Raw genomic sequence first — 23,799 nt, forward strand, 5'->3', positions numbered from 1 at the left:
GCTCCCTTTTGTAACAAAACATTTCATAAGACTCAGGCATGCTTGTCCGTCTGCTCATCTCTGATTCTCTCTCTCTCTTTAAACTGAACTATATTTGATTTACAATACTATATTAGTTTCAAATGTACAACATAGTAATTCAATATTTTATAGATTATACTCCATCAGTTCAGTTCAGTCGCTCAGTCATGTCCAACTCTTTGCGACCTCATGGACTGCAGCATGCCAGGCTTCCCTGTCCATCATCAACTCCCAGAGCTTACTCAGATTCATGTCCATCAAGTCAGTGATGCCATCCAACCATCTCATCCTCTGTTGTCCCATTCTCCTCCTGCCTTCAATCTTTCCCAGCATCAGGGTCTTTTCATGAGTCAGTTCTTTGCATCAGGTGGCCAAAGTATTGGAGTTTCAGCTTCAGCATCAGTCCTTCCAATGAACACCCAGGACTGATCTCCTTCAGGATGGACTGGTTGGATCTCCTTGCAGTCCAAGGGACTCTCAAGAGTCTTCTCCAACACCATAGTTCAAAAGCATCAATTCTTCGGTGCTCAGCTTTCTTCACACTCCAACTCTCACATCCATACATGACTACTGGAAAAACCATAGCCTTGACTAGACGGACCTTTGTTGCAAAGTAATGTCTCTGCTTTTTAATAAGCTGTCTAGGTTGTTCATAGCTTTTTTTCCAAGGAGCAAGCATCTTTTAATTTCATGGCTACAGTCACCATCTGCAGTGATTTGGGAGCCCCCAAAAATAAAGTCTGTCACTGTTTCCATTGTTTCCCATTCTGTTTGCCATGAAATGATGGGACCAGATGCCATGATCTTAGTTGTTTAGTTGCTAAGTCATGTCCAACTCTTTTGCGACCTCTTGAACATTAGCCCACAAGACTCCTCTGTCCATGGAATTTCCCAGGCAAGAATACTGGAATGGGTTGGCATTTCCTTCTCGAGGGGATCTTTCCAACCCAGGGATCAAACCCACGTCTCCTGTATTAGCAGGTGGATTCCTTACCACTGAGCCACCAGGGAAGCCTTATCTCTGCTGGTCCTCCACTCTTTGGTTATTTTTGCTTCCTATTAGCCAGTCCCTGAGTCCTTACTCCAGTTCCCTGAATTCATTCTTTATACTAAAGTTTCCTATTTCAGGTAACTGTGTGGTTTTTCTCTCCTAATTAGATCTAGTGGTACAACCATAGATTTATCTTTTTATATTAATATATTTACTAAATATTGAATCATTGGGATCATAGATTATCCTTGTGTGCTAATGATTAGTGTTCTCCCAGAGTTGCTTTCTAATATTTATTAATAATATATGAAACAGGTCAAATCTAAACAATTTTGAGCATGTTGTTTTCATTGGTTTCATCATATTGTTATATTTTTTTACATATATAGAAATGAAATGTATTTTGGGGTAATTTGAGGTTCAGTTTTCTGTCTACATTTCCTAGAATCTCTTTGCCTCTTTTTGGGAAAAAGAAGTCTGCAGCTACCATACACAGAGACAGACAGACAGACAGATAGACAGACAGACAGACACACACACACACACACACACACATACACGCACACACAGATGGAAGGCACATGTGCTTAATTCAAGGAACAATTGATTCGCCTAAGTTTACTCTTAGCTATTATATTCTTAGCTATTTCTAATCACATGTTAATCCTCTTAGAAAGCTTTAGACTTTTCTTCACAATATCACTGTGTATTTTTGTTGTTTGTCCCAAATCTCTGTAGCTTTTGATGGTGTAGATGTATGGATTACATTGTTTTACTTTATAGCCTCGTAGTTAAAAAGGAGCTTTTTTTTTTTTTTCACAGTAATACACAGTACAGTAATGTATCTGTTTTCATTTCTCTCTTTAGATGTTCCTCTAAACACAATGCAATAAATCAACTCTTTGGAAAATTCCTTGACGAATATTCCTAAATATGTCACAAATGTCATCAATAATAATGATGGTGATACAAAGATTCTTTGTCACGTTCCTGACTCTCTGGGGAATGGTACTGATATTTCACCATCAAACATGATATTGGGCTTTAGGTTGAGATATACTAGGCACATATGTTAGGAATCCTATTTGTCTTATTTTAGTAAGCAATTTTTAAATGTAAAATAAGTGTTAATTATGCCTTTTTAGCAAATTTTGAATTTAAAATACTTTTTTGGGATGGGGGATTTGTTGTTAGCTCTGTCAGGTAGGAGGAAATTTCCCTCTATCCCTCTTGAGTTCTTTCAACTCATCTAATGATTAAATTGACACAAGATTAACAGGAGGAAAAAAAAATCTAATTCTCAGTGGATTCTCATAGCAATGGGACCCCAAAGTGATCAGAACAGGTTGTTTATAGTATATAATTTTTAAACAGAGAAACAATTATTTGTGAAGATGTAACAAAACAGAGAGGCTTGTACTTGGGGCAGCTGACTAATGAAGAAGTAACAAAATTTGTTTATATAGCTTTCTTAGTCTTGAATTCTCTAAGTCTGGTGATATATTCTACCCTCCTGGTACAGGGTGACTTCACATGGAAGATTTATTTTCCACTTTTAGGGGAAAAGCAGGAGATGAGAGTAGGTTTTTAAATTATTTTTTTCCACTGGTGATTTCTCAGGTCACTTTAATTCAAAATAATCCACATGCAGTTTTCCATTGTGGTTGTACAAGTTTACCTTCCTTCCAACCATGTACTAAGGTTCCCTTTTCTCCTCATTCTTGCCAACACTTGATATTTGTGTGGTCTTTTTGATGACAGCCCTTCTGACAGGTATGAGGTGATATCTCATTGTCGTTTTGATTTGTGTTTCCCTAATGCTTAGCAATGTCTTTTCATGCAAAAAAGAAACAGACTCACAGATGAGGCAGAGAACAAACTAGTGGTTACCAGCGGAGGAGGGGAGGTGGGGAAGTGCTTCAAGGGGTTAAGAGGCATAGAGGTGTTTCTCCATTGGTGATATTTTTGGTGAATAGCTTTGGGAGGCCCCATTCAAATCAAAGATTCTTTTTAGGGTACTGTGAATTTGTAAAAGAAAGTGTATCTTTTTACTGGCAATCTATTGCTAGGAATCAATAAGTAGCTCCATTGATTCTCTTTTTTCTACTTTGTGACTAAAAGAAACTCCTTTATCTATTACAACCTAATCTCCAAAGTGACACACTCTAACTTCTGCTGTTTTGTGTTTTCTGCATCCCATAGACTAACCCTTGTATAATGTGGGGGCAGGGCTGCACAAGGGTGCCAGTACTAGGAGGCAGAGGTGATGGAGTGCCATCTTAGAAGCTGGCAGCCACACTAGACCTTCAATGAAGTCATCCAAAAGTCTGAAATTGGCTTAGAGTTGACCATGGTTAAATTATGTGCTTACTGTCTTTGTCTAATATTCCACGATAAGATAGTGTTGGTGATAAGAACTTTTAGGGGCAAGTTCCTGACTCAAATGACAGTAAAACTATTATTTCACTACTGGACATGCTGGGCTTTCTTTGGGGATGTATTCATTCAACAGTTTTTAGAATTTATCCCGTTAGCTTCAGCTTACTAAAAGTTTTTAACTGAAGAGTAACTGTAGTATTTTCAAGTGCATTTTTGGTAACCTTTGTTATGAACATAATGCTTTATCAGTATTAACTTACTAATTTGGTGAATCACTTTATGGATGTCCCAGTATTGAATCATCCTTGGATTTGGGGGAGGAACCCTTTGAGGCAGTCATCAAGGACTCCAGCTGCAGATAAGCTAATTAAAGATCATCAGAAACCAAAGTATTTTCAGAGCAACTAACTTTCCAAAATAATAGCTGTAATTAACTATGTTTTTCTGGTTTATATGCTCATGGCTCTGAATCACACAGTTCACTGGATAGGACATGATGTACTTTTTGTTGAATTTATTATTTGCAGATGTGGTAAACATTCAAGCCCACCAGGTAGACAAGAGTTAATTCTCTTTATTATCCAGGCTTCCCTGGTGGCTCAGACAGTAAAGAATCTGCCTGCAATGCAGGAGACCTGGGTTTGATCCCTGTCGGGAAGATCCCCTGGAGAAGAGAATGGCTACCCATGTCTTGACTTAAAGAAGTTATCTCCAAGCATGTCCTTTAATACTTCTGAAGCATCTCACAGAATGACACTGTTTCTAGAAAGCCTCCAAGGATTTGTTAATTGGATGGAATATGAAAGGCAATTTTTCAAATAGAATAGTAGCTCAAGAGAAATACCAATACCTCAATAGTGCCCAAGTGTTTTGGCTTTTAGAACTTTCCCAGATTTTCTGAAAAGAGGCCAGATCATCTTCTTTTATTATTTGATGATTGTTACTCTACAAATCTGAGGTAGAAGGATCAGGAGGCTGAGAACAAGCCTCCAATTTTAAAATGAGGAAAATGAGCATGTTTGACTTCCTATTTTCTTTAGTGCACGGAAAACGGTCTTTCCCATTATCTGGCCTCACACCTCAGCTAGGATTTGAGGCTACAGAACAAGTGAATGAAGTATTCCTTTGCCTTTCATTGTCCTCTATACATTTATTTCATTTAGGAACCTATCTCAAATGTATGGAGTATGGGTTATAGACAGTGATGTGTTGGTAAATGTCCCTGGAAGAAGGCATGGCAACCCACTCCAGTATTCATACCTGGAAAATCCCATGGAGAGAGGAGCCTGGCCAACTACAGTCCATGGGGTTGCAAAAGAATTGGATACAACTGAGTGACTAAGCACATATACACATACACATATGTGTTAATAAAACTCTTGACACTGCTCAAGGGTTAATGTATGAAATTCTGTTAGCTATTTTTATACAGTTTTAGAAATAAATTTTAAGCTAAAATGTCTCTTTGAGTTTCAGATTAGACCTATCATTTTGAAAGAATTGCTATTTCATACAAAATATCCATTTTTATAATTTCATTACCAACAATAGTATCATAAAATCAGACTACAAAGAACTGCTTGATTACTATCCATTTCATCACAGAAGTCACTCATACTATTGACTAATGAATACAGTCCTAACATAAATGTTGATTTTTTTTTTCTGCCAAGAAAAAACTATGTCAGAATGTTGCTCAGATGTCAGTGATATGAGTGATTATTTTGCTGAATCAGATAATAGATTCTGAACACTGGGAAAATATTTCCTTAATATTTGGGGCTCTTTACAGTGCAATAGCTACAGATATATCACACTTTTAATTCACATGTTCTCTAGGACATTCTTAAATCTAGGTAATCAAGAAAGCAATAGGTAAAGTCCTGCCTTATAGCATTTGTTGATTTCCATGGTGTAAAAAATTCCACCAGGCTGATTTCCAGCTACCAGCATGTCTGTGAAATCAGAATTGAGAAGAAAAGCACAATAGCAAGTCATTAAATAGCATTTCTATCATTCACGTAGAGTTGATGAAAATAGCCTCAAGAACATAGTTAATAGTAAACATTGGCAAATAATTAGAAATTGATGTGTATTTTTACCTGTTCTAAATTTATTTAATTGTAGTTTTATAAAATTTAATTTTTAATAATGGTGTTTCTTATTTAACAACCAGTTTGCAAAATTTTCCAAAATTTAATGGTTGACCCTTGCAAGCAAGTTTGCTCACATTGGAACTTAATCTATCACAACACTGGCTCTATGAGTGATAACTTCTAGGGATTAGGGACAAAGTTGAATGCTTAAGAGAACCCCTAGTATCTGGCTCAAGCAAACACATTAGCTTTGTTTCCTCATAGTTCCCAATCTTTCCACTATAATCCATCTTATTGATACAAGCAGTCTCTCAATAATTCACAAATCTGACTATTTCACTCTCATACTCAGAAGCTTTGAACATCTACACTTTTGATTAGAGGTTCTTTTCTCCTACAGTTCACAGGGTCGCAGAGTCAGACACAACTGAAGCGACTTAGCACAAGCATGCACAAAAATTTGTGTCAACCATCCCCAAGCTGCCATCCAGTCAAATCTTCCCACTGCATGTCTATGATCTCTAGTCATATCAGATTCTTTATTACTCAAAGAAACCATTCTGGCCACACCGCAATGCCTTTGATGATGCTTTCCTGTCTCCTTCAATGGGTTTTGCCCTTTCCTCTGTATGGCATTTAGTGATTCCCTCATCAAGGTCTGGCTTAAATAACCTTCTCCTTAGAAAACTTTTCTTTACCTTCCTCTCCCAGTTGAACCAGACTCTCAACCCAGTAGCTCTCATACACTTTTTATACACATTATCTGCTGTAGTAATAATTTTTTAAGTGTATATGATTTTTCTAAAATTATTCATTTGTTCATTTCCATATCCATAAATTCCTTGAAACATTGTCTGATTTGCCACCAATTCCTGAGGGCTAAAAGCAGTTATCATTTGCATGTGAATGTTTTGTTTTGTTTTGTTTTTAGTAGCTAAGTCATGTCTGACTCTTTACAATCACATAGACTGTAGCCCATCAGGCTTCTCTGTCCATGGAATCTCCCAGGCAAGAATACTGGAGTGGGTTGCCATTTCCTTTTCCAGGGGATCTTCCCAACCCAGGGATTGAACCCACATCTCTTGCATTGGCAGGCAGATTCTTTACCATTGAACCACCAGATGTTCTGTTCAGTTCAGTTTAGTCGCTCAGTCGTGCCCAACTCTTTGCGACCCCATGGATCGCAGCATGCCAGGCCTCCCTGTCCATCACCAACTCCCGGAGTTCACTCAGACTCACGTCCATTGAGTCGGTGATGCCATCCAGCCATCTCATCCTCTGTCGTCCCCTTCTCCTCCTGCCCCCAATCCCTCCCACCATCAGGGTCTTTTCTAATGAGTCAACTGTAGCCCCTGTTTAATCAGTAGGTGAAAGACATCTTAAATCCTTAAGTATACTGGCACTCCAAGGTTCAACCACCTAGCTTCATGATGTTATTTTTCCTTAATAAACTACTTGCATGGATTTTACATTATTCTCTTTAGGACTTTTGTGTCTACTTGAGCAACTGATATTAGCTTTGAGTTTACCTGTGCTATGTTTGTCATGGAGAAGGCAATGGCACCCCACTGCAGCACTCTTGCCTGGAAAATCCCATGGATGGAGGAGCCTGGTGGGCTGCAGCCCATGGGGTCGCTAAGAGTTGGCACGACTGAGCGACTTCAGTTTCACTTCTCACTTTCATGCATTGGAGAAGGAAATGGCAACCCACTCCAGTGTTCTTGCCTGGAGAATCCCAGGGACGGCAGAGCCTGGTGGGCTGCCGTCTATGGGGTCACACAGAGTCAGACACGACTGAAGCGACTTAACATGTTTGTCTAGTTTTGGTTTCAGAGTAATGCTGGCTCACAGAACCTCATAGAAGTTGCTTCATTTTTCTATTAGTTTACAAAACTGGGGATTTAAATTTTTTTTATTTGTTTTATTATTTTTTTTTTAATTTCTGACAGAAATAGAAGACATCCCATTAAGAATGTATCATCAGAGAACTGTGTTCAGACTGAACCGTTATGTGTTCATGTTACCAATATGGTATTGTGAACTTCATTCATAATCTTCCCCATTGGCTCAGCGAGTAAGGAGTCTGCCTTTAATGTAGGAGACATGGGTTCCATTCCTGGCTTCATGCATATCAGTCTGTTTTCAGAATTTATTTTCCTCTTGATGTAATTTTATTTCTTGAACCTGTGAATCATGAACATGGTTCAAAATTTCCCTCCTTTTACCCCAAAGTAACAGTCAATGTGCAATTTTTCTACATTTCTTTCTTCACCTTACAGTATGTCATGGAGCTCTTTCCCTACCAGGACCTGAAGATGATTCCCATTCATTTCCAGGTGCTCTGGTGTGAGTGTGTCTTGGAAATTATTCAACCTTTCCCCTGTAGGTGTACATTTACATTATTTCCACTTTATAAAATATTGCAAATAATGCTGCCTGAACAGCTTTGTACATTTTTGTTAATTCATATATAGAGAATCATATTTTCAAGGTAGATTCTTAGAAGTGAAAATCCTGGGTCCAAGGTTAAGGCATATGTTACTTGATTAGATCTAACTGAAATTTCTCAGCATAAATAACTGTATCATTTTACATTCCCACCAGCAATGTACAGGTGTGCCCATTTCTCCTTACTATTGTCAGCTGGGAAGGCTGTAGGATTTTTTAACATCTGATAGGCAAGAATTGATACATCTCAGTGTATTGGATTGGCCAAAAAGTTCGTTCAGGTTTTTCTGTAAGCTGTTACGGAAAAAATCCAAACGAACATTTTGGCTAACCCAATAATTTTAATTTGTCCTTTATTTTGATTATAAATGAATATCTTCTCATGTATTTAGGGGTAACTTGCCTTTTTCTCCCCTGTGAACTTTCAGTTTGTTGAATAAATAGGATTATACTGAATTTGACATCTTTAGGATGTCATATCATCCTGTCCACAAGTATAGGATGCCTTCATGCTTATTTAACTCTACTTTTGGTTCTTTTAGGAATACTTAGTTTTCTTATTAAGTTTACTGTAGACATTTCACATGTTTTGTATCTTTTGAAAATTTGGTCTTCTCCTTTTTTGTATCTTCTAGACACTTATGTGTGCTGTGTGCTATGTGTTGGTTCAGTTGTGCCTAACTTTTTGTGACCCTGTAGACTGTAGCCCGCCAGGCTCCTCTGTCTATGGGATTCTCCAGGCAAGAATACTGGAATGGGTTGCCATGCCCTCCTCATGGAGATCTCCCCTACCCAGAGATCTCTTACTTCTCCTACATTAGCAGGCAGATTCTTGGCCACTAGCACCACCGGGTTATAATTTATAATTAATGTTATTGACTTTTGTATTAGTTCCCTATCTTGCCACTTAACTGAAGTATCTTGTTTTTCACTGATTTTCTGAGGTTTTCGTTAAGATAGTTCTGTCAGCCTGTTACCTACAGATAGAACATGCTCTTTACTATAGAATTCCTAGGCTCCCGTTTTCTCCCTTTCCAGTGCTCCTTTTGAGAGCACTTATATAATACTTGTTATGCATTAGTCAACGTTCAAAGCACTTGATATATATGTACTTTAACACTCACAACAAATCGACAAAGTACCATCACTATTATTTCACAGAGAGGTTAAGTGACTTGTTACTTGGAATGCAGTCAAGATTCCTGCCATTGACCCTGGCTATAGGGTCTGTACCCTTACTCTCCACCTATTAGAAAATAAAATAGTTCCCCTTGAATTTTCCTTCTCTTTGTTCATCCACTATGGAATTCTAATCTTAGCTTGGAGACAAAAGCAAGAGGAGTTTCCTTTCTTTCTTTTTGTAATACCCACTATTCTAAGAGTGCCAGGCATCCATTCAGACTCTACTTGACTCCTTTCACCCTCAATGATTCACTTTAAATCTCTTGAGTGGGTTCAGGGCCATCTGGCTACTCTCCCTCCCACTCCGATTTTCACTTCTCTTTCAATTAAGAGCAAAGACATCAGTATTGTTGCTGCAGGAAAAGGAAGGGCAGAGATAAGGGCAGAATGAACTTATTTGTTCAATATGCTAGTAAATGTGGTATTTTCATTATGCTGAGTTAGTTTTGGCTTGGATTTGTCAAACACAGTCTCTTGCAGTGACAGAAGTCAAACTGAAATAGCATTTTAAAAAGACAAAAGTGAAGGCTGGTCCTTAAGTATACTAGGACGCTTCAGAAGATAAGAGCCTTTGAAACAAGCACACCTGCTGAGACTGGATATAAATGGATCTCTCTGTTCCTCACCCCAAATTTCCAAACTCATTTTTATCGCTCCCCTTCACTCCACTGTTCTTCTCAATCTTTTCCAAAAGGCAGAAGACACTTCCTCAGCCACCCTAGTCTCACTCACACCCTCATAAAAAGAAGTATGTGCAAGCTGCTGAAAATCTCAGAAAACATTGGCTCAGCTCAGGCCACTTCCCCACTTTTGGAGCAATCACTAAAGTCCAGGAGAGAAGTTATATTGGCTGTGTTGTTTAGTCAGAAGTCCTGTCCACCTCTTCTGAGACCCCAGGGACTGAAGGCCCACCCAGGGCAATGGTTGTGCAGAAGTCAGGCCGGAGGATGCCTGACTTGTAGCTGCCATGTTGTTTGGCAGCCCTTGTATCAGAGTCTCCTTTCCAGTCACGAAGACACAACAGACCTTTGCCTACCTGCTATGCTACCTACCTTCAAAATAGAAACAGCAGAAAAACAACAGTTCTTAACAAATGATTGAGGGAAGTATTCGCAGGCTATTTTAGCTACTTGACTAGTGGGATAGGGTAAGATTAGTGTTCTGATTGGTTGATGTCTGGCAGGCATTGGATAATCAGAGAGTCAAATTGGCAGTCCTACTTATGTTTGTGCTGCTTTGTGCTTAGTCGCTCAGTCGTGTCTGACTCTGCGACCCCGTGGACTGTAGCCTGCCAGGCTCCTCTGTCTATGAGGATTCTCTGGGCAAGAATACTGGAGTGGGTTGCCATGCCCTCCTCCAGGGACTTTTACCTATATTCTGCTATAATCATTCCTCCAGTCAGATCTGGTTGTTTGAAAACTTTATTTGAATATGTGTGTGTTACTTTGCTTCAGTCGCGGGAGACTGGGGTTCGATCCTTGTGTTGGGAAGATCCCCTAGAGAAGGGAATGGATACACACCCCGCATTCAGACCTGGAGAATTCCATGGACAGAGGAGCCTGGCAGGCTACAGCCCATGGGGTCACAAAAAGTCGGACACCACTGAGCGACTTTCACTTTCACTTAAAGCAAGTTTGCTTCAAGTCCAGCTGTGATAGTGAGGTCAAGTCTTCCGCGCAACACTGGAAGTTGTAGAATTAGGTGCCGCTAGTACGGACCGGGGGAGCCTGGTAGGCTGCCGTCTATGGGGTCGCACAGAGTCAGACACGACTGAAGTGACTTAGCAGCAGCAGCAGCAGTACGCCTCGAGGACTGTAAGGCTGTTGGGCTGTTTCACTAAGAGCCAGAGGCTTTCTTTATTCAGAGCCACTTGAAGGTCTTTTGTCAAAGGAATGTTTCTTGTTTACTGACCTTCTAGGACACCAGGTGGAAGTGAGTACTAATTTATATTCTTTAATTTTGTTATTTTGGAATGCTACATAAATGAACAGAGATCTAATCGTACTGCATTGTGGTCAGAAAAGATGCTTGGAATGATTTCTTTTTTTTTAATTTACCAAGGCTAGATTTATGGTCCAGGATGTGATCTATCCTGGAGAAGGTTCCGTGTGTGCTTGAGAAAAAGGTGAAATTCATTGTTTTGGGATGAAATGTCCTATAAATATCAATTAGGTCTAACTGGTCTATTGTATCGTTTAAAGTTTGTGTTTCCTTGTTAATTTTCTGTTTAGTTGATCTATCCATAGGTGTGAGTGGGGTATTAAAGTCTCCCACTATTATTGTGTTATTGTTAATTTCTCCTTTCATACTTGTTAGTATTTGTCTTACATATTGTGGTGCTCCTGTCTTGGGTGCATATATATTTATAATTGTTATATCTTCTTCTTGGATTGATCCTTTGATCATTATATAGTGACTGTCTTTGTCTCTTTTCACAGCCTTTGTTTTAAAGTCTATTTTATCTGATATGAGTATCGCTACTCCTGCTTTCTTTTGGTCCCTATTTGCATGGAAAATCTTTTTCCAGCCCTTCACTTTCAGTCTGTATGTGTCCCCTGTTTTGAGGTGGGTCTCTTGTAGACAGCATATGTAGGGGTCTTGTTTTTGTATCCATTCAGCCAGTCTTTGTCTTTGGTTGGGGCATTCAACCCATTTACGTTTAAGGTAATTATTGATAAGTATGATCCCGTTGCCATTTACTTTATTGTTCTGGGTTCGAATTTATACACCGTTTTTGTGTTTCCTGTCTAGAGAATATCCTTTAGTATTTGTTGGAGAGCTGATTTGGTGGAGCTGAATTCTCTCAGCTTTTGCTTGTCTGTAAACCTTTGATTTCTCCTTCATATTTGAATGAGATCCTTGCTGGGTACAGTAATCTGGGCTGTAGGTTATTTTCTTTCATCACTTTAAGTATGTCTTGCCATTCCCTCCTGGCTTGAAGAGTTTCTATTGAAAGATCAGCTGTTATCCTTATGGGAATTCCCTTGCGTGTTATTTGTTGTTTTTCCCTTGCTGCTTTTAAAATTTGTTCTTTGTGTTTGATCTTTGTTAATTTGATTAATATGTGTCTTGGGTGTTTCTCCTTGGGTTTATCCTGTTTGGGACTCTCTGGGTTTCTTGGACTTGAGTGATTATTTCCTTCTCCATTTTAGGGAAGTTTTCAACTATTATCTCCTCAAGTATTTTCTCATGGTCTTTCTTTTTGTCTTCTTCTTCTGGGACCCCTATGATTCGAATGTTGTAGCGTTTAATATTGTCCTGAAGGTCTCTGAGATTGTCCTTATTTCTTTTAATTCGTTTTTCTTTTTTCCTCTCTGATTCATTTATTTCTACCATTCTATCTTCTAATTCACTAATCCTGTCTTCTGCCTCTGTTATTCTTCTATTTGTTGCCTCCAGAGTGTTTTTGATTTCATTTATTGCATTATTCATTATATATTGACTCTTTTTTTATTTCTTCTAGGTCCTTGTTAAACCTTTCTTGCATCTTCTCAATCCTTGTCTCCAGGCTATTTATCTGTGATTCCATTTTGATTTCAAGATTTTGGATCAATTTCACTATCGTTATTCGGAATTCTTTATCAGGTAGATTCCCTATCTCTTCCTCTTTTGTTTGGTTTGGTGGGCATTTATCCTGTTCCTTTATCTGCTGGGTATTCCTCCGTCTCTTCATCTTGTTTAAATTGCTGAGTTTGGGGTGTCCTTTCTGTATTCTGGCAGTTTGTGGAGTTCTCTTTATTGTGGCATTTCCTCACTGTGTGTGGGTTTGTACAGGTGGCTTGTCAAGGTTTCTTGGTTAGGGAAGCTTGTGTCGGTGTTCTGGTGGGTGGAGCTGGATTTCTTCTCTCTGGAGTGCAATGAAGTGTCCAGTAATGAGTTATGAGATGTCTATGGTTTTGGGGTGACTTTAGGCAGCCTGTATCTTGGAGCTCAGGGCTGTGTTCCTGTGTTGCTGGAGAATTTGCTTGGTATGTCTTGCCCTGGAACTTGTTGGCTCTTGTGTGGTGCTTGGTTTCAGTGTAAGTATGGAGGCGTTTGATGAGCTCCTGTCAATTAATGATCCCTGGAGTCAGGAGTTCCCTGGAGTCAGTGTTTGGACTTAAGCCTCCTGCTTCCAGTTATCGGTCTTATTTTTACAGTAGTTTCAAAACTTCTCCTTCTATACAGCACCATTGATAAAACACCTATGTTAAAGATGAAAAGTTTCTCCACCATGAGGGTCACCCAGAGAGGTTCACAGCATTACACAGAGAAGAGAAGAGAAGAGGGAGGAGGGAGTTAGAGGTGACCCGAATGAGATGAGGTGGAATCAATAGAGGAGAGAGTGGGCTAGCCAGTAATCACTTCCTTATGTGCACTCCACAACTGGACTGCTCAGAGATGTTCATGGAGTTATACAGAGAAGAGAAGGAGGAGGAAGGAGACAGAGGTGGCCAGGAGGATAAAAGGGGGAAATGAAAAGGAGGGAGACAGATCCAGCCAGTAATCAGTTCCCTAAGTGTTCTCCACTGTCTGGAACACACAGAAATTCACAGAGTCGGGTAGAGTAGAGAGGGGTTAGGGAGGAGACACAGGCGACCCAGTGGAGAAAAAGCAGAGTCCAAAGGGACAGACAAGTAATCAAGCCAGTAATCTCGCTCCCTAGTGAAAAATGGGTACTGAAGATTGGGTTCTTAAAGGTACAAAATTGGTAACAAATACATAAAAGCAAAAATTAAAAATCTAGAGTAGAGTTTGGAATTTCAAAAATACAATGTTAAAGAAAAGAAGAAGGAAAAGAAAGAAAAAAAAAAAAACAAAGTCGCAAAACTTATAAAGAAAATATAGATACAAAATTGATAACAAATACTAAAAAGCATAAATTAAAAATCTAGAGTAGAGTTTGGAATTTCAGATATACAATGTTATATAAAAGAAGAAGAGAAAGAAAGAGAGAAAAAAGAAAAAAGTCACAAAAATTATAAAAAAAAAATATAGGTACAAAATTGATAATGAATACCAAAAAGCTAAAATTAAAAATCTAGAGTAGAGATTGGAATTTCAAAAATACAATGTTAAAGAAAAGAAGAAAAAAAAAAAAAAACAAGGTCACAAAAATTATAAAAAATATATATATGAAGTTTGCTTATAAAAAAAATAGGGTCTTTTTTTTTTTTTTGCAAAGTAATAGTTGTAAAAGTGAAAGTGAAAATTAAAGGAATAATAGAGGACTTAAAAAATTTTTAATTAAAAAAAAGAATCATAAAAATAGTAAAAATATATCTAGGACTTTCTCTGGTTTTGTTGTGAGTATTGTGGGGTCAGTTCATTTCTGGCTAGTTCCTTGGTCCGACTAGGCCCCTTCCTATGTAGTCGGTATTAACCACAGGGTTTAATCTATTGCCTGTAGCTTCCAAGGCGGTTCCCTCTGTTACAGCTTCTTCTGTTTGCTGATCTCTTCAGTGCCTGGTTTCCGCCCTGACACAAAGGGGACGGTGGTGGACACTGTTTTTTTTTTTTTTAGGCTCACTTGTTCAGTCGCGCTGTGGGGAGGGAGGGACGCTGCAAACAAATAACACTGGCGTGTGCTCGCAGTGTCTCAACCACACTGGGCCTGCCCCTGCTCATGGCGCGTGTAGCCTCCCTGCCCACACTGCTCAGGCTCTAGGTTGCTCCGCCGGGAACCATCCGTGGCCGGCCCTGGGCTGCTTGCATCTCCCGGGTCCAAGCCGCTCAGGTTCAGGCACTCGGATAGTCCTCAGAGGCGCAGACTCGGTTGGGCCTGCGTTTTGTGCCCTTCCCAGGTCCGAGCAGCTCAGGTGATGAGGTGTTTGGTGAGCACGATTGCTGCGACTTATCGCCTCCCTGCTGCTCAGTTATCTAGGTGTACAACCGGCGCACCTTCTCAGGCGGATGTTGACCTTCCAGACCCCCAAGAAGTTTTAGTTAGCAAAAAAGCCTGCTTACAGTTTTATAGATAATGTCTCTCTGGGGCTGCGTTTGCCCACTTCCAGCTCTGGCTGCCTGTCACCGGAGGGGGATGGTCTGCAGCCGGCTATCTCTGTTCAGTCCTTTGTTCCGTGCGCGGGCCTGGCGGTGTCTTAGGTTAGGGCTGGCTTTTTGCGTGGTAGATATCCCACAGTTTGGTTTGCTAGCCCAGATTATTTCGCTCAGATAGCTTTCGGGGTATTCAGGCCAGATCCTTACTCTAAGTGATGCAGACCACGCCGCGCCTCCCTGGCCAACCCCCTCTTGCTAGTGGCGTGTGCAAGCGTCTGCACTGCTTCTCCGCTGCGGGAGTTACCGTAGGGCTCGCAATCTGCAGGTTTTAATTGTTTATTTTTTCTCCCTGTTATGTTGCCCTCTGTGCTTCCAAGGCTCGGCACAGATTAGGCAGTGAGAAGGTTTCCTGGTGTTTGGAAACTTCTCTCTTTTTAAGACTCCCTTCCCGGGACAGAACTCCGTCCCTCCCTCTTTTGTCTCTTTTTTTGTCTTTTATATTTTTTCCTACCTCCTTTCGAAGACTTGGGTTGCTTTTCTGGGTGCCTGATGTCCTCTGCCGGCATTCAGAAGTTGTTTTGTGGAATTTACTCGGCGTTTAAATGTTCTTTTGATGAATTTGTGGGGGAGAAAGTGGTCTCCCCGTCCGGCTCCTCTGCCATCTTAGCTCCTCCTCCTTTGCCTTGTTTCTAACCTTGTGGGGAAGCATTAAGTCTCTCTTCATTAGTATAATGTTACCTGTAGGATATCTGTAGGTGTATTTCATAAGACACAAAAAGTTCTCTTCTACTCCTAGTCTGTTGAGATTGTTTAATAAGATAAGGATGATACATTTTGTCAAATTTTTTTCTGCATTCATCAATGTAATCATGTTTTCTTCTTTATACTTTTAATATGGTGAGTTGCATTGATTTATTTCAAGCCAGTCTTGGATTCTTTGACCTCTATACATTGCTGGACTTGATTTCCTAATACTGTGTCAGTGTTCATAAGAAATATGGGTCTGTAGTTTGGTTTTTTCTTCTACTGTTTTTGTCTGATTTTAGTATCAGAGTAATTTTGGACTCATGAATTGGGAAATGTTTTATCTTCTTTTATTTTCTGGAAGAGATTGTGTAAAAACAGTATTATATCTTGTTTAAATATCTGGTAGAAATCTTCAATGAAACCATGTGGATCTGGATGTTTTAGTTGCTATTTCAATTTCTTTAAGATATAAGAATATTCAAATTCGCTAATTTATCTTGGATGAACTCTGCTAGTTTGTGTTGCTTATAGTACTCCCTTATTATCATTTTAATAGTTTGTTATTTTATCCTCTGTTTGATTTTTGAGATTGGTAATTGATGTCTTCCTCTCTCTGTCAGTCTTGATACAGCTTATTCAGTTGTGTTGATCTTTTTAAAAGACTTTTTTGTCTCACTGATTTTTCTGTTTTAATCTCATTGAGTTCTCTTTTTATTCTTTCTTTATGCTTAATTGAACTTATTTTGCCCTTTTTCCCCACAGCTTAACATGGAAACTTAGGTTAATGATTTAAGAACTTTTACCTTCTCTGATATTAACATTTAGTGCTAAATTTCCTTCTAAGCTAGCTTTAACTACATTCTACAGATTTTTTAAATTAAACTTTTTTATTTATTTTGAGATCATTATAGATTCATATGCAGTTGTAAGAAATAATACAGAGAGATACCATGTACCCTTCACTCAGTTTCACCCAGTGGTAATGAGAGGGTAACAGGCAGGAAGGCCAGGGGTCTCTAAACAGAGGAAATAGACTACAAGCGTCAGACATTTCTTCTCTCTCTCTTAAGTGGCAAGAGGAAACAAATAAGTGTTAGATTTTTTTCCCCTTCTCTATATGAATTTAAAAAGAGGTTTCCTTTGAAATTCTGTGCTGCCATAACGACACCTGGTTCCATCTGAACTTAACTTTTCTCAAACCTTGAGCTAACCAATGCATTTTTCTTATGGAAATATTTGTCTTAAGCTATGTTAATGAACTATCTATTTACCCTAGACTCTGTCTTCAAGGTGGTTCTGTCTAAGACTCAGAACTGACTTGACAAACCAGTATGTTTTACTTGTGCAAATATTCTCTTCAGCTATGTTAATGAGAATATATTTGCTTAGAAACCTGCCTTTCCTCAAGATTCACGTCAATCATTTTATGACCAGAGACAAGTCAAACTTTGTGCCAATGTTATCTCAAAATGCATGTTGTGGGTGAGGGGCCTAGTGCCAGTCTCTGAGTTTTGAGACATTTCCTTTCTCCAATTAGCAGACTGCTAGAAGCTATATAATATCTGGTTAAAGACTAGCAGGGGGGCACTCTTTCTGCCTCTTTCTGATGTCTATGTCAAAAGCTTTCTCTATCTCTTTTATACTTTAATAAAACTTTATTACACAAAAGCTCTGAGCGATCAAGCCTTGTCACTGACCCTGGATTGAATTCCTCTCCTCCGGAAGCCAAGAATCCTGGCGTCTTTCATCACTCAGCAACAACCTTTCACTTTGCTTCCCTAGTCAGACTTAGTCTGTCCCTTACCAACACAGGTGCTGTACTCATCCCTCCGGGTTCTACCACCAAGGTCGGGTGGAGGTGACCAGGGGTAGACCTGATGGCATCCCAGGTTAACGTCCAGTGTCTCACCATTAAAACCTTGCTTGCCTCTGATGCCACCTGGGGTGCAATCAGAGTAACCTTCTGGAATGCCTTTCAAGCTAAGACCGTTAGGGGAAACGTTCATCTCCAGGAGTACCTGTGCAGGACCCTGAGTATATTCCTGACCACAATAAGACTGGTATAAACATAAAAACCATTATGTTCCTTCTAAGCATCACCACACCAGTATAAGTGATAGCAAAAGAAATGGTGAAGGGCTGGCCAGTGAGGAAAAAGTGATTTTTGTCCTCAAGTTATTAGGGCGAGTCCTTCCAGTTCATTCCCACAGATTCCACAGAAAGAATATCTAAGAAATTGGGAGAAAAGCCACTGGAGAGCCTCTTCTGGTCCACTAAGAGCTAGCTTTCCAAAGGAAGAAGCATGCTGTACTTCCTATCTGAGTAACCTTTAACCTGAGATATGCTCTTGGAGCTAGAATTCCATCTAGCTTCGGAACTTTCAACTTCTAGCTAGGCTAGGCACTTCTTGACTACCAAAATCCGAGTTTGGGACCTAAGTGACAGTACACAGTAACAGTATAGATCACAAGTCCCTTAAAAGTCTGGTGATCCTACAGATTAGGTTAGTAGTTCTAATTCCCAGGGAGTTATGAAATGGTCAAAGAGACTGGAAAGTTTGACTGAGAAAGGAGAGCTCAGTCCACATGTTTTGCCCATTTCTGGCTGCTCCCTTCACAGGGATGCTTGATGTCTCATGGCATTGGCAGGTCGGTATAAACCCCTGAGAGGGCTCCCCTTTTGGGGGCTGCCTTCAGTCATTATGAGGCACCTCGAAACAGCAAATCAGGGATCCTCATTTGCTTTGCTCAAGGTGTGTCATTCATTCACATAAGCATACCATAGAGTTAGTAAAGTACAGCAGAAAACATGTTTTCTAGGAGAAGAAAGAACTAGTGCTCCAAGTGTCCTTACCTTCTCCTGAAGAATCCCAGACAAGCCCCCAGGATGAAGGGTTGTTGCTGAGCCGTGAAAGACGCCGGGATTTTTGGCCACTGGAGAACAGGAATTCAATCCAGGGCCAATGACAAGGCTTGTCACTCAGAGTTATTGTGCAATAAAGTTTTACTAAAGTGTAAGAGATAGAGAAAGCTTCTGACATAGACATCAGCAGGGGGCAGAAAGAGTGCCCCCCTGCTAGTCTTTAGCCAGATGTTATATAGCTTCTGCTGCTGCTGCTGCTGCTAAGTCGCTTCAGTTGTGTCCAACTCTATGATCACTGGCCAGAACACTGGAGTGGGTTGCCATTTCCTTCTCCAATGCATGAAAGTGAAAAGTGAAAGTGAAGTCACTCAGTCTTGTCCAACGCTTAGCGACCCCATGGGCTGCAACCCACCAGGCTCCTCTGTCCATGGGATATAGCTTCTAGCAGTCTGCTAATTGGAGAAAGGAAATGTCTCAAAACTCAGAGACTGGCACTAGGCCCCTCATCACAACATGCATTTTGAGATAACACTGGCACAAAGTGAGTGGGCCATAAAATGACTGACATGAATCTTGAAGAAGGGCAGGTTTCCAAGCAAATATATTCTCATTAACATAGCTTAAGAGAACATTTGCATGAGTAAAACATACTGGTTTGTCAAGTCAGTTCTGAGTCTTAGACAGAACCACCTTGAAGACAGTCTAGGGTAAATACGTATTAAGACAAATATTTCCATAAAAAAAAATGGAAAAACCTTAGCTCAAGGTTTGAGAACAGTTAAGTTCAGGTGGAACCACGTGTTGTTAACGGCAACACAGAATTTTAAAAGAAACCTCTTTTTAAATTTGTATAGAGAAGGGGAGAAAATCTTAACACTTGTTGGTTTCCTCCTGCCGCTTAAGAGAGAGATATCTCATAAAAAATGACACTTGCAGCATATTTCCTCTGGAGACCCCTGCCCTTCCTGCCTGTTACACTCTCATTCCCCCATTTTCTTTTAGGAGAATTAGGTTACCTAGGGAAAGAGGCATCATTCTGGTTCTATAACTGCTTCTGAGCTGATAAGGGGTGTCATCCCTAAATTGGTTTTCCTAACCCTCATTATGAGAGTCTCTGATCCAGGGGCCCCAAGTAGTAGTTGGAGGAAGCTGCAGCAGTCGCAGGAGTTTGAGCAACCATTTGTAACTTAAAAGCCTTCATGCGACAAGAAACAAATCCAGCTACACAATTACAGATGCAGGGAGCAAACAGCAAAAACAGAACAATCAGAATTATTGCAATTGGGATAGTTTTCCACTACAGGGAACTAGTTAACGTCTCCCAAAGTGAGGCAATTGAGGCTTCAGGAGTATCTATAGCCTGAGTCATCTTGTTCATGTGTTTAGTAAAGTGAGTAACATTAGTGCTCATATCAGGTATATATGTACAGCACTGGGTATGAATAATGGCACAAGTTCCTCCTTGTGCAGCTGTCTGAATAACTAAGGCCAATCTGTTTTGTAAAACCATCTTTTTAATTTGTATTTGTTCAGCATTAAGAGCTGAAATAGCTTTTTGAGAATCTTGTAAAGCCTGTTGAGTAAAGTTAGTCAGAGCATCCACTTGTAGCATAACATCTGTAGTTCCCAGAGAGGGAACTAATACTGCAGCCAAATAACCATACCAGTGAAATACAGACCTTGCCCAGCAAGTTCTAAGGTGTGGTAAATTAGCAGGCTTCTCTGGAAACTCTGAAAATATGAAACCATGAGTAAAAGCTAGAACTAGGGTACATCTCTCTATCCAGCCAGGGGGAAGCCATGCCCATAGGTAAGAGACACATATCCAGTAGGTCCCGTTTGGAGCAAGGCAGTGTGACTGAGATATCCAGTCCCAATCAGTGCCTGGCCAGGCAAAGGGAAGACCTGAACTGGGGTTGGAAAACACGAGAATGATTACATTGCATGTTTCCTTAGGCAAAAAACCCAATTGTTTCCAAACATTATAATTAAGTTGTTGGCTAACTTCTGGGGACAGCTCTATTTGTTCCTAGCGTATTGGGGTACTAGACATTAGATGTCCCTTTTCAGGAGTTAGCCTTATAACCTCATCCCATATTTGATAAACATCAGGTAAAAAGCCACCAAATCTAGACCCATTTACCTTCTTATGTGTAGCAAAATAATCATTAAACCAAGACAGTGTATAATCAAAATTAAAAGTCACATTATGTCCATAGTTAAAGTATAAAGTGTTGCACCAGTCCATTTTAGGATTGTTAGATGTCATCAGATAAAGAAGAGGCATCACATATGATTGTTGTTGTTGAAGGTATTTGCAGACTTGGAGAAAGTCATTTCCTTGAAGTGGAAATGCCCACTATGGGAAACCTTCCACTGATGAAGAGGGGAGTGCTCCACAGACCCAGCAGTTAGACTGATTGTGGAATGCAGCATAGGAGTGAGCCCAGGACAGGAAGGCATTGTCTTGAGGATCAAATGGCAGACTCAGGATTTTTGGAGTCAGCAGAAGCAGGCTCACATAGATTCTCAGGCCCATCTGAAAAGTACAAAGTCAGAGCATAGAAAGTAAAGACATAAAATGACATCACTTAGTTCTGGTCAGGGTGCCATCTCTTAACTCAAGTGTAATGTACCCACGAATCAATTCCTGGCACTTTGACAGCTGTGGGAGAAGAAAGAATAACCTGGTAAGGGCCTTCCCAGAGGGGCTCAAGGGATTGGCCCCCAGATCCCAATGTTTTTATCAGGGCCTTGGTTCTTGGCTCAAATAGAGGCTTGCTTGACTCAGAGGCTGGGTCAGGAGTCACCTCCTGGAGTTCTGCTAATGCCTGTTGAAAAACTGAGAGCTTAGTTACATAATTAGTTAATTCCAAGGCTTCAGGGTCTAAAACAATGTCTGTGTGTAAGAAAGGCCTTCCATAAATACATTCAAAGGGGGACAGTCCCTCATTTTGGGGGACAGTTCTAGCCCTCATTAAAGCTATGGGTAGAATTTTAATCCAGTTGTCCTGCATCTCTTGAGTTAATTTGCGCAGTCATTATCTTTTTTTCCAACTTTCCTGAGTTTAGGGGTCTCCAGGAACAGTGTAAGTAATATTCTATTCCTAGAGCTTTTGACACGCCTTGAGTTATAGCAGCTTTAAAGGCGGAGCCATCGTCACTCTGAAGGCTCCATGGAAGCCCAAACCTGGGAATAATTACATGGATTAAAATTCTTGTAACCTCCTTAGCCTGTTCACTATGACAGGGAAAAGTCTGAATCCATTCAGTAAAAGTATCCACCCAAACTTTTAAGCAAGAATATCCACTTGCTTTTGGCATATGAGTAAAACAATTTTGCAGTCCTCTCCAGGATATTTTCTACTTCGTTGGAACCCAGATTTTGCTAGCTTTTCAGTCTTTGGGTTACTTTTCTGACAAACCTCACATCTTTTGATAATTTTCTTTAACGTTTTTGTTACATTTTTACCTTCAAACAAATGACAAGCCATCTGATAAGTATTCTCAACACCTAAATGAAAGCTCTGGTGCAAACCCTTAAGAATTTTCCATTGAGCATTTTCAGGAATTATTAATCGTCCATCCTCAGACTGTAACCATCCTTTATTAGTAACCTTTGCTCCTCTTTTTTCATATCTTTCTAATTCTTCCTCAGTATATTGTGTTTTTTCCTGTTCCACAGGTCCTCTCCAGATCAAAGCCATCTGCAGTGAATGGGGTTTCATAAAGTGCCCCTTTTCTGGCTTGACAGCCAGCCAGCTACTTCTTTAGGACAATATATAGCAGTTAAAAGCAGTTAAAAATCTCTCAGTCTCTCTGAAATGCTTAATAGGTTCTCCTGTTGCCATTTTAAACTGTCTTTCTTTCCATATTGCAGCTTGAGCATGTAAAGTCAAATAAGCATACTTACAATCAGTGTAGATATTTACTCACTGCCCTTTGCTTAACTCTAGAGCTCAGGTAAGAGCCACAAGCTCCACTAGCTAAGCACTCATTCCCGGGGGAGAGATTTTGCTTCTAAAACCTGTTCAGCCGTCACCACGGGGTAACCTGCTTTATGCTTCCTGTCCTGAACTAACGAACTGCCGTCTGTAAATATTTCCATGTCAGGATTGTCTAATGGGGTATCCATCAGATCTTCCCAAGCTGCATAGTTTAAAGTTAGAAATTGGGAACAATCGTGATCAGGTGTTTCATTTTCCTTCTCAGGAAGGAAAGTGGCAGGATTTACGTTTCCACAAACTTTAAGCTAAATTATTGGTCCTTCTAACAACAATGACTGATATTTAAGAAGCTGACTGTCTGTCATCCAAGTATTAACCTTAGAGTTTAGGAATACACTCCTATAGGCTTCTGGTGAGGCTTTTGGGGTTGTGTCAAAACTCCCACGGCCATACCTTTTCTTTCAGCGACAAACAAATTAAATTCTGACCTTGTGGGCAAGCTCAAAGAAGGAGCTTGCAGGAGAGCAGTCTGAAGAGCCTTAAAAGCCGTTTGAGTCTCTGGGGACCAAACCAGCTTGTCAGTTTGGGCCTGCTGAGTTTCATTTATAAATTTATATAAAGGCTGGGCAAGTTCCCCATAACCCGGAATCCAAATGCAGCAGTAGCCTGTGATTCCTAAAAATCCTCTCAATTGTCTTAAAGTCATAGGTAGGGGATAATTTAGTATAGGTGTAATTCTCAGGACCTACGGCCCTAGTCCCTTCTGATATGATTAGGCCCAGATATTTAACAGATTGTTGACAGAGCTGAGCCTTTTCCCTTGATGCCCTATAACTGCAGCATGCCAGAAAGTTTAAGAAATCTTCTGAGGCTTGTGAGCAAGCTTCCTCTGTCTCAGCACAGAGCAGAATATCATCTCCATATTGTAACACCACTGCCTCGGAGCTATTAAAGTTTTGTAGATCCCCTGACAAACTTTGCCCAAACATGTGGGAGCTGTCATGAAATCCCTAGGGCAAAACTGTCCAGGTTAACTGAGAAGCTGGCTGAGTAGGGTCTTCAAAGGCAAATAGAAATTGACTTTCCTCTGCCAAAGGCATTGAATAGAAGGCATCTTTTAAATCAATTACTGAGAAATATTTGGCTC

General features: G+C 40.1%; 1 protein-coding gene across 10 annotated transcripts in view; it reads left to right on the plus strand.

Moving 5' to 3' along the window:
- Positions 1 to 23,799, plus strand: part of SLC17A1 (solute carrier family 17 member 1) — a 237,188-nt gene that overhangs the window by 84,132 nt on the left and 129,257 nt on the right. The window lies entirely within an intron of this gene.

Source organism: Bos indicus x Bos taurus, chromosome 23 (assembly GCF_003369695.1).
Source record: "Bos indicus x Bos taurus breed Angus x Brahman F1 hybrid chromosome 23, Bos_hybrid_MaternalHap_v2.0, whole genome shotgun sequence".
Taxonomy (NCBI): domain Eukaryota; kingdom Metazoa; phylum Chordata; class Mammalia; order Artiodactyla; family Bovidae; genus Bos; species Bos indicus x Bos taurus.